Source organism: Falco biarmicus, chromosome Z, assembly GCF_023638135.1.
Source record: "Falco biarmicus isolate bFalBia1 chromosome Z, bFalBia1.pri, whole genome shotgun sequence".
Lineage (NCBI taxonomy): Eukaryota > Metazoa > Chordata > Aves > Falconiformes > Falconidae > Falco > Falco biarmicus.
The window spans coordinates 22,630,135-22,645,397 of record NC_079311.1 but is presented as its reverse complement, the minus strand read 5'-3'; the positions used below and the strand labels follow the sequence as shown (position 1 = coordinate 22,645,397).

General features: G+C 37.8%; 1 long non-coding RNA gene across 3 annotated transcripts in view; it reads left to right on the top strand.

The window, feature by feature from the left end:
• LOC130142232 (uncharacterized) overlaps positions 1-15,263 on the top strand; it is a 66,640-nt gene that overhangs the window by 39,811 nt on the left and 11,566 nt on the right. For 2 of the 3 annotated variants that reach the window (XR_008819335.1, XR_008819336.1), the window contains exon 4: positions 1,820-1,902. This is a non-coding gene — a long non-coding RNA (uncharacterized LOC130142232). Of the gene's footprint in view, positions 1-1,819; positions 1,903-14,145; positions 14,355-15,263 lie in introns of those variants that run through there. The other variant, XR_008819334.1, reaches the window with a different exon arrangement.

Below are 15,263 nucleotides of genomic sequence, written 5' to 3'. Positions count from 1 at the left end.
GGAGGGTTCCTCTCCTCCCCTCTCAGCCCCAGTATGCCATTAGACAGGCTCCACTGTTCATGGAGGCAGTGGCCTCAGTGTTTTTAAAGGTAAATTTCAACAGCACTTCCAGCTTGAAAACATCCAACATACTTTTTAACCTGCAGTGGCTGGAATTCTTACCTTTCTGTTACTGGGGCTGGTCGTGTTAAGCATTGATCACATCCTGAGTGAAAGAGGAGGTAAATTGGTGTTAATGTGTCAGTCAGTGAGAACTGTGAAGCAGCACTTCCTTGCCATTGTTTATCAAACCAGCTCCTTTGGTAGTTGTCTTCTTATTGAATTACTTACCAAATAAGTTTAATTTCTCCTTAACTCTTCAAAGGCTGGTCTTTCTAGATTTTCTGCTGGTGTTTGTTTAAATTACTAGTGGTATTAAACAATAATCTAACCTTATTTCTACTTTGAGCTTTCTTTTTGAAGTCATTGAAAAAAATTAGCTAAGTTGGTGTCTTCCAATCCTTCCTTATCTTTTCATTCCACTGTGATAATATACATCTGTGCCCTTCAAAGATTACTGGTTTTCCTTATTCATCTTCTCTAGACATCATCGAACCACAGAATTGCTTAGATTGGAAAAGATCTTTAAGATCAGTGAGTCTAACTGTTAACCTAACACTGCCAAGTCCACCACTAAACCATGTCTGTAAGCACCACATTTACATGTCTTTTAAATAACTCCAGGGATGTTGAGTTGACTCTTCCTGGAACATATGCAAAATGTGAAATGGTTCTTCAAAAATAATAAGATAAAAACTTGTGAAGAAAAAACTCAGGGTAGCTGATATTTCCTATCCCCAAAAATAACACTCCATCCTGTGTGACCTCCACAACCAGGTCTGTAAGGTTATAGAAGTCTGCTTTCCTGAAGGCTATTGATATTTTTTCCCATGTCTGCCTTCCTAAAAACCAGAAATGTTACTTTTATTGTTACCCTCAGCTAAATTGGTTTCTACCTTTATTCGCTGTCACTTGAAAACTGAGCTGCTGTCTCATATTTGTATTTAGAGGATGCCCCTTTTATGTCAGAAGAATTAGCTTATATCCTGCTCTGTTCCAGTGTTAAACACTGAAATTGCCCATTATCACCAACTCCTGGTGCCTGGCTGACACTGCTAGCACCCACAGAAAGCAGCATAGTCCAACCTTGCCAGCTGAATTTACTTTAGATTTGTGCTGTGTCACCTTTCTTGTTTTTCTTTTCTGTTACTTAGCAGTTTTGAGTTACTTGGTCTCTTCCATAATTTAGATGTAACAGCAACTATGCACATTTTTTAATATTATAAGGCAACACTTTTTATTGGTTGACTTGCCACAAAAAGATGTATTGTTCTAAATGTCACATAAAAATTGGTATGAATTATTCTCCAGCAGATATCAAATCATAAGCTTAATATTGGCATTCTATGCCATTGTGTTTATTCCCCACAGTTCTTGCAACATCAGATTATGAGTACAGTTCCCTTTCATTCTTTTAGTGCACAATGGCAGATTTGTTTGTAACATTGGCTGCATAAGTGCAAAACATTGTTGCAGTGGAAAAAGGGAAACACATCACTGAATTATTTCTTTGTGATTGCAAATAGTGCTTAAAGTGATGTCAATCTTGCAATGACTATGCAAGTAGGAATGGTGGCAGTAAAAAGGGCACAAAAATACATATTCATGTTTCTTGCAAATTGCACTACAAAAATGAAAGGGAAATAATGGGATGTTCAGCCCTCTTACTATTTTATGATTTTGACTTAAGCTAATGGTATTTGCGAAATCTGATTTGCAGAGTTTGGAAATCCCAGTGTGTTGCCAGAACAAAAATGACCTAAACCTGGCCCTATGGCTGCAAAAGTCACAGAGGAGATACAGGTATGAAAAACAGTAGTAAAACAAGAGAGTTACTGGAGCCTCTCTGATCCTGCTGTCTAAATATATGGCAAACCACTTGATATAAATCAAAGACAGTAATACCTTTTAATGTAGTCAGGATAAATATAGATGTATTTATGTGTATGAAAATATATACATACCTATCTTGACTACATTGAAAGTTAGTACTGCCTTTGATTCATATCAGCCTGTTTGCCCTATATACAAAGGGTCTAGATTCAAAGCTATCTACAAAAACCCACAGGTGTTAGGATTCAGAAAGAATGCTTATTCATAGAAACATGTCCTTCTAATAACTCTTTCCTATTTTGAAAATATTTTAATTTCCTCCAAAACCTTAGGAGTATCTTTACATGGAAATGCTGTAAGCTGAAATGTATTGGAATCTATAAAGTGAAGAGGTGGTTATTGACTTGTGTAGCAATGGAAATATGGCAGAACTTGAATGGACGTTGGAGCTTTCCACTTGTATATGTTTGTGCATTATATTTGAGTGTGTGCCAAATGGTACTCTACGGCTTCTGGGACCTATAATTTCAAGCCCCCATAAAATACAGAAAGAAATCTCTGACTTGCAAGAAGCAGAGAAGTGTGTTCATATGTTAGTATGTTAAATTCATATTAATTTGAACAACAGGTCTTGTTAACTGTAGAAGACCATCAGGGCAGACACTGAGAGGAAGAAGCAAAAGCACAGGAAAAAAAAGTTGCTTTAAGTTGCTTTATGTTTTTCTTTAGCTCTTTATTGGCCTTTTCCCTACCTTCTGAAATACTATGTTTTGTTGTTTCTACTGACTGCCAGGATATATATTAATGAAAGTAGAGAAAACCTGGAAGAGGCTCAATTGAACATATCACTAAGCTGTTAGTGGCTTCAGCAGGTGCAGGATTTTTTTTTTTTCCAGTCATCTAGATCAAGTAAAACTCTAATATATTTTCTAACAATCACAAAGCATACCTGGAAACTCAGTGCATATGCAGGCGTGAGCAAATTTTTTTCTAAGTGGTGCTAGAAGCTGTTTTTTTAAATGAGCCTATGAGTTAAATGAGCTTTAAGCTGCTGTTACCAAGGGTTACTTACTTACTAGGGTTTATTTCAGTTCCTGTTTGTTTCCCTAGTTGTTCACTTTGCTCCATTTTATCAAGCAAGTAGTAGTTGAAAGCATTATGATAGTGCAGTTGGGATAACACGAGCTTGCTTTAACACCCTGCATGACTGTTAGTCCCTCAATCTGTTCACTTCTAATGACCTGCTTCATCACTTCTTCAAGAGAGACAGCAGAAAGTACATACTGCTCTACACAAGCATGCATGGGTATGAAAACTACACTCTCACTTGTAAAATGCAGCCACTTTTTGTCTTTGTACAAAAGCAGCTTGAGCTTCTGTGTCTCTTTCTTCCATTTCATTTATTTGCCAGTTGCTCTCAGTAAATATGAGGATATAAGTACATGTATTGAGGTTTTTTGGTTGGTCAGACTCTTCATTTCGAAATAGTTTGGGATATACATATTTCTCCTCCTTCCTCTTCAAATGTATATTGAGTGGGTTTACACACCCGTGTATGTAAGTTTGGTTGCAGGTCTCAGCGAGAATTGAATTCCAGAGCATACGAACCACTCCAGATAACTGAACACAAGTAACTACAAGTTCTGTTAATATTCATTTGCAGAGATTCCACTGCTGTTGAGTGGTTTCAACAAGTAGTGTTATTGGTGGTCTTATAAGTTTATTTAATTAAGTGTATCTAGCTAATCCAGTGATTGTCTTAAAATTCAGTCTCATGCTAATGACACATGCTCTAAGGAAACTAACCTTACAGCTGCTGACTAGCAGTCAGTTTTTATAAAGTGGCTAACGTAGCACAAAAAGCAGGTCACTGTCTTCAAGAGACAATAAATACAGTAAGGTGATAGGTTTATGGTTGAAGACCATGGCACTTCTGTCTAGTCAATGGTTTCTTACACCATTAGCCTAGTACTTAAAAGCTAGGAACAGAGGAATGTTTCTCTTGGATCTTTTAATCAAACTGCCCTCCAATTTATTGGCAATAAATACAATTGCTCCATGAGCTGAAAACAATTCACAAGTCCTCAAGCTGGTGGAACTGTGATTCAAATCTTAAACCACTTAAGAGAAAGGTTGTTGTCCCTTTTTTAAGCTTCATATGTTGAAACTTTAAACTCCAGCTTGTCACTGACATAGCAATAAATCTTTTCAGCTGCCCTAAAGATTAAAGTTTTGGTGGTTCTGTGTTGACACAACAGAGTTCACAGCAGTGTGAACAGCCCTGGCTTAATAGGACATTTCAGAAGTGGTCACCAGTAAGTTGCTTTGGGCTCTGATTCCTGAGGGGGGTTTCTCTTGAAGGGAAAGGCACTCGAATTTCCAAAGATTTCAGATGAAACTTTTCTTATTTAGACTGTGCTTGAAACTTGAAAAGTAAAATGGCCAACCTTCTTAAGATTATGGGCCATATGTCAAAACTGTCCCATGGATGAGTGACCCAGGCATACCCGGGAGCTCAAAGATGTTTTTTCCTTCAGCCCTGGAGTCACATCACAAGTGGGAGACAGCAATTTCTTTCTCCTTTCCTGGTGTGCCTCCTCTCTGCCAAGGCGGTTGGGCATGTTGTCAGTGCCAGCCCTGGGAGCATGGTTTGCTTCCTTCTGAGGCTAAGTTCGCCCAGCTGGGCTTACTCTTTGGTTCTGTTCAGTAGCCTTTGCCTTTCTTCACACCTGTCCTAGTGATCTGGAGGTGGGAGAGGAAAGAGGGAAATTTGTGATTGGATGAGTTACTCAGTGTTTAAGTAATGAAGTTTGTGGAAGCTAATGTGGAAAAAGTAAGTAAAAACTAGGTCGAGGGTTGTTTTTTTTTCTTCTTTATTTTGCTCTTTATTATAATAGGTTGTATTAAGACTGTCTTTCTTGACCTGCTTTTGTGAGCAGTCTAGTCCATAACTCAATTTATTACTTTCTTACCAAGTCCTGATAAAACCATACTCTGTTCTGTGTTAAGAAAGGGTTAACATGAAGTTCAAGGAGAAGGCTAGATGTAACAGCTGTAGTGTACAGTTGCAGGCTTGTGTGCTGCATTGGTGCTCTGCACTGTGCTTCCTATATAAAAGTACGGGGTTATGATGTTTGTGCTTGATTTCTCTTCCTGCTGCTGTAGGAGAGTATACTAGGTGTTCAGTACATCCAAATACCCTTACTCCATCTTCATTCTGTAAATACCACTGAAAAGCAGAGAGCTTGGGACAGCAGTACTTGCAAGTTTTTAGCCCATAGCTGCTAAAAGTGATCCTGTGTGACTTCTCAGCTTGCAAGCAGGAGGCTTTGACAGTCAAAATGACTGAAATACACAAGTGCAAGCAAATGGAAGTGAAATGATATGAACTTCGGCACTCCTGATTCCTTATGCAGTGCGTTATTTTTTAGTATAAAGGGTATTTTGTTGGTGTCTAGGGGAACAGAGGAGAAGAGTCAAGTAGTTAGAGTTATTAACCCCATCATGATAAGGGGATATAGCTAATTTTATCAGTTAGCTATTTACCATTGTGAAGCTTTGTTTTTCACTTTGATGAAGTTATTGCTAAGCTATTTGATTGTTGTTTCTGGGTGTTACGGGAAAAGTAGCAACAGAAAAGATAGCATAGCTTTCCCTGTTTTCTGGATGGGTGCTTGAGCTGATTATTTTTACTTTGATGTTGGTTATTTTTATGTCTGAATCTGTCTTCTGGTGCTGACAGTCAGATAGTGACAGGATCAAATCCTGAAAAGTTAGACAAATATTCTGTAAAATCTACTGGACCTCAGACCTTTAGCTAGGGGATGACTGCTGTCCACTTATTAGCTTTTCACTTATCTGGTCTATCTCCAATATTACTAAAAAGCAACTTGGCTGAACACCTGCATATCAACTAATCATTCAGCTTCTGGCTGGCATGGTAGAGGTGAAGAGAGTCGTATGTAGTAAATGCACTGGAATAGCTAATGGAGGTTGTGTGAGCTTGGAAGACAGTATTTTTTAAATGAAAATAATCATATTGGCTTTTTAGACAGCCAGTTTAAAACTTCCCCTTTGTGTCCTGAATGTGAAAAAAATGGAGTAAGCAAAGTCTTAGTGTTTGTTTCTCTGAAGCATACAGATGGTTTTTGTAATCTGAAAACACAAAGTAAAATTCTAGCAGTAGCAAAATGAGATGCTACAACGTGCTCAGCCTTCACTGTGTTGTTCTCCCTTGCAAGAAGAGTGGCCAGATCGTAGAGTATTTGGATAAGTAGTAAGGGAGAAGGCTTGGCCATGCAAATTAGCTGCTATATTATTCTAAACTTATCTGAGCACTGTGGACTATGGACAATTTGTACTTCACCTAAACCAGCCTGATGACCTATAATGACAAGAATTTGAATCCTGTAATCTGAATTTACTTAACAAGATCATTAAATATTTAAAGTCAGTTCATTTAGAAGCTAGAATAGATTATCTCTCCACATTTGCAGATTTCTGCCCTTCTATTTGTATGCATGGCCTTATGTTCTTAAATTTTTTGTTACAGCTTTTCTTTCAAATCTTATACCTTAGCTTTTGCCATAACAATTAAGATTGTGAAGGCTTTTCGTTGTCCTAGGGACTGAGGGAAAAGCAATTATTAAATGCTGAATAAGACAAAATGGTCATGTAGAAAAGCACTCAGAAAAGTTAATTAAGCTCAGGAAATAGACAGCAAGATAATTAAGATTAGGCCTAGTTTTACACGGCAGGCATTCTGTGATGTTCTCCAAGAGACTAAAGGGACATCACGTAGAGAAACTCCAGGCTTTCAGTCAGACTCTTGAAAGATCATTACGGCTGATGTTAAACAGCAAGACAGCATCACGCTAATGTGATGGGGCATATGTTTTCTTTTACATTTCTTTACAAGTAAAACTGTGCCATAAATGTAAACAAGGACTAACTACACAGTACATTATTATTGGCATGAGGTAGCCAAGTGAATCTATTGCTGAAAAACAATAAACATTAACACAAAAAACATGGATGTATTTGTTACTTCCTCTGCTAGGCTAAAGTCCACCGTACTGTACTGCAGTGTATTATGTTCTAGAAAACTACTGAGAAGGGTCTTTTGTTTTACATCAGGCATACAGTATACATTTTCTTACCACTGGGAACCTCAGACATACTCCGTAGTATTCCATGGGCTGGCAGTGCAGCTTTCTAGTACTGTCAGAAAAAGAAAATCTATACAGAGGTTGACACAAACCCTAATTACCCTCTTATCCACTTCAGATTTTTATTACTAGGTACACTGGAAATCTTAGAAATGAAATTGAGGAATAAATTACATGGAACTGTGGATTCAGATTATTTGTTCTTTGAAATGCTTCTACTAATTCTGTGCATAGCAAATTAGTCTCACTTTTATTAAGCTCAAATCAATTGTTTAGATACCAGTGCTTTATTCTGTATGCCTGGGCTCATACACCAGAACTGTCAAAACTTTCTGTACTCTGGCTAATTGATCTTAGGAAACATTTTATAGTTACTTTAACATTTTCCATCCACTAACATTTGATATATTGGATTTGTGTTTTCTTCTTAACTTGGTTATTTTTCTATCTATGTGCCCTTCCTAGGGAAAGAAGTACACTGATAGAAAGTGGAGGTTTTGATTTTTAAAAATACCTACATTCTCTAAAGCTCTATATACTAGAAGTTAATCTCCCTCATATTTCCACACTGAGTGACAGCAAAAAAGCAAATAAGCCTATGTAAAAAAATAATTTTTATAATAAGTTTCAATACATAAGAAGTTGAAAAAATTGTCAGATGATGATGAAAAATGAGGAGGTTTCATACCTGGTGCATGTGTGTCAAAAAAACAGTCACCAAAACAAAAACAACCCTCAGGCTGATAAAATCTTCTCTGTGATGCCAGTATTGTGCTATGGATGTAGATTAAATAATCAAATAAGCTGATACATCTGGGTGTGTATTACATGTCTGAAACATGGCAGTTTCATAATAGTACTTTTACTTACAGCTTATGTTCCTGGGCCCATGGTTACATGTATATTTTAACTGTCATCCTAAAAATATTTCTAGTTCTCAGTCTTTAGAGAAAACCTTGAAAACATGCCTGAAACTATTTCTTAATGAAACAAATCCTTCTTCGAACAAAGGCACCCATCTGGCCTTTCAATACTTAAAGGGGGCTTATAAGAAAGATGGGGGTAGACTTTTAAACAGGGCCTGTAGTGATAGGGTAAGGGGTAATGGTTCTGAACTAAAAGAGGGTAGATGCAGACTAGGTGTAAGGAAGACATTTTTTACAATGAGGGTGGTGAAATACTGGAACGGGTTGCCCACGGAGATGGTAGGTGCCCATCCCTGGAAACATTCATGTCAGGATGGACAGTGCTTTAAGCACCCTGGTCTAGTTGAAGAAGTCCCTGCTGATGGCAGTGGATCGGACTAGGTGACCTATAAAGGTCCCTTCCAACCCAACCATTCTATGATTCTGTGATTTAAAATCTTGCTCCAACCTAATTGCAAGGTCTTATTTTTTTCCTTAAATTCATAATTAAGATAGGTCATATAAAAGAACACTTGAGAGTGAAGGTATTTCACATGGAAGTAGTTAAGTGAGTAGTTCTTGCAGTAGTTTGCTAGTTGTGGGTGATCAATTCTAAATAAATCTGAGTTTCACATATAAGAAAGATTAGTGGAGTTACGGGAGAAGAATTGAATCAAAGTGATTCATTTTAAGAACCACTTATTTGAACTACTTCATAGCATATCCAGTTGCTGAAATGTAGTACATCACCTGTCATCTAATTAAAAACTGGTTTATTCCAATATTGCAAAAAATTAAGTATTTCCTTGAGTAGCAACCACATCTAGACCATTTGTAATTACTCTGTTCTCAGCTTGTCTGAGACAAAGACCAACAGATGCTATGTTTCTTGAAGAACCCAAGCCTTAATTAATTTTAACTTGTAAAATAAAGAGCTCTACCAACAAACTCTCTAAAAATTAATTTGGTGTCCTAGAATTCAGTGTTGTCATTTTCTAGGATAAACTATATCCTTCATATAAAATAAAATGAGTGGACTTAAGCATTAAAAAAGAAACTGAACCTTCACTGTCCTACTGGACCAGCTGCTCTGCAAACCAAAGTCTTCGTAAGTTGCAAGCTGCACATTGGACAAGACAAGCCTCTCTGCTTTGAAGTCCTGCTGGAAGCCTTGGATCCTTTTCTTCACTCATTTCTGTCATTTGTAAAGTCCATTGTCCCACTCCCGAGACCCTCCTTGCTTTGGATTTTGTAAATAGACTGGTTTGGAAGGTGTGATGAGATCCTCTGGAATAGCTGTATTGAAAGCCAAAACATGTCTGTCTTCAGGAAACAGTGTTCCAAGACAAATGTGCTGACTGCTGAAGTGCAAAATGTGTGTGTGAAGTTAGTGCAGAAGTCTGCTTTTCATATATGTCCTCTGAGTGCTAATATTTTAAGGTCCTTTATACATGCATATTATGCACCCTCTCGCCAGGTAGCTGATTATCATAGTATTTCTTTTGTTCTGTTTATACAACAGGACACAACTAAATACAGCTACTGTACCTGACGTACATATATTGTTATTTCCCTTATGGTAAAATTTGTGTTGTCGCCAGTATACTCATTCTTTTAAACTCAGAGTTCAACACCCCCCCACCCCCTCCCATCTGGCAACCAACTTTTTCTTCTTTGAATTTGAAAGCTTTTCCTTTTATGTCCTGACATTGAATGAAGCATTGTATTTTGCGGACGATTTGAAGTTGGGCTCTTCTTTCAGTAGATTGTCTTGCTCTTTTTTTTTTTTTTTTTTTTTTTTTTTGTGGGGATGTAGCATTTTTGAGGATATCTTCAATCATGCTGGCCACTTACTAGTGGAGATGCTTTCCCCGGGTGATGCTTTCCCTGGGTTGCTGATCAAATCTTGGACTCTCAGTATTATTTCATGGAAGCTTGTGTTCATAGTGAGTAGATGTATTTGTCGTTTTGGAAGAATATGTACCCATTCACTTAAACCAAAACAACCCAAAACACATGGAGTTTTCCATTTCACATACACAGCTTTTTTCCAGGACGTGATTTATCTTGAGAAAATGGCTTTCTCCTCACAGGATCCCTGGAAGGTTTTGTGTCACCATTGTGGTACACTCTGTAAGTTTGATCCTGATTTTGTGTCCTGCTGCAGTTATCAAGGCCTGCATCTCAGCACAGAATGTTTTATTGAGACATTGTTAATGAGATCTCTTTTGCAATTATTTCTTTCAAGGGTGGCTTGACATTTGTTTGCTTCATGCAGCTGTTAAGAGGCTAAAATTTTAGCTGCTGACCCAGTTTTGGGTTTTGGCTGGCTCTGGTATGGTGGAGTGATATGACCGAATTCTTGCTTAACTGGTGTAAACCTGCTGCTAGTGAACAGTTATCTGTTATCAAAAATACCTGTTTCTCAAGTGTTGCAAACCCTTGTCATTGGTTGGTGTAGAGAACATCTGCAGAACACCCTCTTACTCAAATTCTGAATGAAGCCAGCGGTGTGGTGTGCTGTGTGCTTTTGCCATGGTGGTGGCTTGTGATGGTGAGGGCAGTGACCGTATCACTTGGGGATGCCCTGATTCTGCCTCAGGGCTGGCTGGACATGAATCGGTTCCTGAATGCTGTGGGTGCTACACTCTTACAAATCAAATTGAAATCACATCAGCGGTAGCTTGTCTTAGTATGCTGGGTAGTTCCTTACCGACATTCTTTTTTTGACTTAATAGGTTGCAAGGTAAACCATAGGATTTTGTGTTCAGTGGCTGAGATTTTTATTTTTTTCTGTTTTACTCATCTGCCATGCTGTTCTTGCTTGTAGAGCCTTAGCAAGGTCCATCAGTCAATGAAATACTTCCTTCCCTCTCCGCCAGACTAGGAATGCTCTCAATTTCCAAGAAGCATTTGGCTCTTGCTGCTTGCACTGTGTTTCTTGGAATGTGCCACCAACTGCTTGCTGTATGCTGAATATCTCTGGTCGTGTTTGGCATATGTATTAGGCTTGACTTGAAAGTCAAATCCAGCCATATTCCCAAATAACTTAAAAGTATTTCACAGAGAATTTTTTGAGGAGATTGCAGTGCTTTAACATACAGTGATAGTTTGCTCAGTCACTGATCTTGGTAGTTGAGGATATTCAGTGGCTGATCCTTGTTAGAATATCAGATGCAAATGATCTTATAATATTAGCTTGTGTTCAGTCTTTTATTTTTTGCTTTGGGTTTTTTTGTTTGTTTTGGTTTTGTTCTCTCTGAAGCCATGGAACTAGTTCAGTTCATCTGCTTTATCTCTGTTTCCTGTTTTTCCAGGGGCGTCCAGATCCTCTTGACCTGCTGCAGAGCTGTTTTAGATACAAAGTCAGAGGTGTTCATCTCTGGCATTTTTTACTGTGCAGACCGTGGGAGCTGAGAATGCTACCTTTTCAGACAATTACTGAAAGACATCTTTGGGGCACTCTTTCATGACTTTTAAAATCTGGCTTAAACTCACATGTTTTCTTAACACTGCAAACACTGGCTAATTTGTTCATGACTCTCATTCCTCTTTTTTTGATATTTCTTTGGCACAAATGACTTACAGATGTTACCCACAGCACCTTCCTTTTCTGTGTGCGCTATTACTTCCACTACTCTAATATCATAAAAGTAATCAATAAGCTGGATGCTATATTGCTTAAGGTGTTTTTATCTGGTTTAGTGTGCTTACGGAGAGGATGCTCTGGTCATGTAAATCTGTATTTGTGAAAATGCCAGTGGATATTATGGGTCCTAGCAGAATGTTGTTAGTGCTGGTGGCTTTGCTTGCATGTCTATTTATTTATTGTATGGTTTATGTGCTTTTTCTCCTGCCTAAAATTTTAGCATGTCTTTTTTTTTCTTTCTTTCTTTCTAGAATTCTGCTTATAATTTGCATTGTCATAATGCTGCATTTGGAAAACTGAACAGTTTTATCTTTGGCTGCAAGTTTTCTCTCCTCTTACATAGCTCTTTTTGTAGCTTCACAGGTTTGCCGGTGTCCCACTGTCTATTTGGAGTTGTTTACTGTTTGCCAGCTGCTGTCTTTCTTTGCATCTAGTGCTAGTCCAAGTTCTACATATCATTTACTTGTGCTATTTGGCATTACATTAAAGTAATAAAGTGCATAAACTTTCCTCCAAGATGTTGTTTTGCTTTCATAGTGTGTGTACTGTTTTCTTTGCTGCAAGCTTTAGTATCGTGACACAGCTACCATGTGGCTGACTAGGCAGGACATTTTCCATTTTATTTACAATAGCTCAAGCTGTTCATTTGGTTAATCTCAGTAGTTTTGCATTTATGCATTTCCTTTTGCATAGCTTCTGCCTTATTTTTTGTTTTTGTTTTTTTAATGCTTTTTTTATTGCTATTATTTAATTTTTTTAATGCAAATTACACCAGAAATCTCAGGCTTAAGCATGAATATCTACTGATTTACTTCCCACTGTGATGATTTATTAAATTGTAAAATGAAATGTGTAATTGCAAATGGAAGTGACTCCATTAGAATAATAATTAAACCCTAAAATCAGTATTCTCATCAGAGCTGGATAATTTCTTCTTGTGAAGTCTAATAAAATAAATTCCCATTTTCCTTCCTGCTTGTTGGCACTTGGCTTTGAGTCCAATTGAGAAACAGTAATATTTACTTTGTGTCTCTGTGTGTATGTACGTTTTACACCATCCTGTATGAATATTAGAACATTTGTATTGGTTAGTAATTTAGATTAGACCTGGATCCTGGAAGCAGTTATGCTTATACTTAATATGGCATCCACAGTGGAACTAAACAAGGTTACTTGTTTGCAGGGAATTGAGTATGTGTGTCAATGTTTAGAGTATTCATGCCTTTATGTTTTGTATAACTCAGTTCTAGTTCAGTAGATCTTACCTATGTGTAAAAGAAATCACACCTGAACTCAGTCATTGACTGAGTTCAGACCAATGTTGCTGCCACATTCGGAAGGAGTTTCTGGAAAAATGCTGTTTGGTGGAAATAAAAACATATTTTTTTCTGGAATGTCTGAGGGGGTACTAAATACGTGTCATTTTATAAATATGGCACTAAAACATTTAGAAACTTTTATTTTCCCCGGGAGGATAAGAAAGAATACAACAACCTATCTTTTCATTCCATCCTTTTTAGGAACACACTTGAATCTCGTGCACAACGGAAACTTTGGTAACAGTAATGCGACAATTACTGTTCCAGCTTAGAAACCTCTTGTGTTTGCTGGATTTCATCCCGTATTTCCCACTTTTCTCTCTCCCCCACCCCCCCACCCCCCAACCCCCCCCACTTGCTGTATGGAAAAAACCTGGACAAAGTGTAGAAAGCACTGGTCAAAATTGTGTTTCTTCAAGCACTTGCATGAAATACCATAATGGTATTTAAGTCAATTTTTTGCAGAATTTGTCTCTGCTAGGTTACAAGAGAGTAACACAAATACACAGGAAAAAGCCATCAGGTAGCAACATGGTCCTTGCTCACCTGCTGTAGTCAGTATCATGCCTTGCATGGAATGGATATTGGCCCATACAGACTTTGGTTACCAAGCCCAAAGCTGTTCTTGCAGAACAGTAGAAATATACCTGCCAAATCACGCAGCAGAGCTGTGAAGGGAACTCCAGATAATGATCCTTGCTGACTTTTAAGTATTACCATGGCTGGCTGGATAGCATGCCATGTTATTTTGCTGGTTTAATGCAACTGTGATCAAGGTGGCCCCAGGTCAAGCTAAAAGCAAACATTAACATTTCATTCATAAACCCTACAAATCCTTGCTGCCTCACTGTCTGTTTAAAGACTCATGACTCAGCTTAATTGTGATTTGCTTGCTTGCTTGCTTGTCAGGGTTTGAGTTCCTAAAGATTGCTCCTTTTCTCTGTCCCTTTATCTAGAGAGTGAGCTATAGATGCTTTCCTGCTCCATGCAGTTAGAATATTGGCCCTTGGGCAAATACCTAGCCTATAACTTCAAAAGAAAAATCTGCATTGGGAATGAAGGACAAGGATTTTTTTATATTCTCTCTTTTCTCTTTGAGGATCTGCCATCTTCTGCCTTCCATGATTTCTTAGTCATTAATTCAGTTAATATTGTTCTGTCTTTCTTCCCAGCCCTTCCCTGATGAAAGGCTAATATACATTGGGTAATTACTGTCCAGAAGAATAAACAGAGCCCACTAATGATGGTCTTGGTGCTTGGCTAAATCCTGAGCAGCTGGTTTTACCCAGTATGAGGTAGGGTGCTCTTTCTTACTGATGAGTAATGTTATTAAAATCCTGATGTAAAGCATCATGAATTCTATATAAATGCACGATGTACTAGTAAAAAATTGGGTAACCCAGCATGTTAATTGGCCTCTTCAATGGATAACACAACAAACATATACACTAGTTAAAAGTGTAGGTTTTGTTTAACTAACATGTATAGTTTTCTGTATCATTTTTTCAGACAGGTGAATCTGGATGGAAAGGAAAATTGTACATGCTTTTTAAGCATGTTTGCATTTAGAACTTTTAGTAATGTAAATTAGTATTATGGTAGATAGACAAGGTTGCACTCTCATGTCCACTTTACACCTCTGTCTTCAGGTGCTTTGTAGCAAAAAATATGGGCTCTGAAACTTGCTGGGTGTCTGTGAAAACTTTAAGAAAAGGCAGTTTTGACAAAGCTTGTTTTACTATTAGAGAATTCAAGAAATGTAGTAAAAAGTATGCTTTCTCAGCTGCATTTTTCTCCTAAGTGATAACAGAAATATGACACAGACAGTTGTAGTTTGACAGAGCAATAATTCTTATTTAATAAATGCTTTGTTGCAGTGAAAATTGGTTTTCCTTTGAACGAGTTATAAACTATACTTCCACATGGGTGCCTCAGTAGTCAAATTATTTGAAAGGACCTAGCACCCAGCAGAACAGAGTGAAATGCTAGGAGCTGCTGGACACTAAGCTCTGAAATTCTGGCCCAAGTTCACAGTGTGCAGCTAGAAAATATTGTACTTCAAATACACAATACTTCCAGCCATGTTCACAAAGTAGGTGCTTAACTGTTCTGAAAATCCAAGTCTGTGAGCTTGAGCACCTCTCTCTTAAAATAAGGAACATGAATCTATGAAAACAAGAGAATGTGAATAAAATTCCCATTTTAGTGTTATATGACAAAGGTTCCATATGCTGTGGCTTATCAGCAATGGGAGGCATTGGCCTGCAGTATTTGTGTAGAAAAATATGTT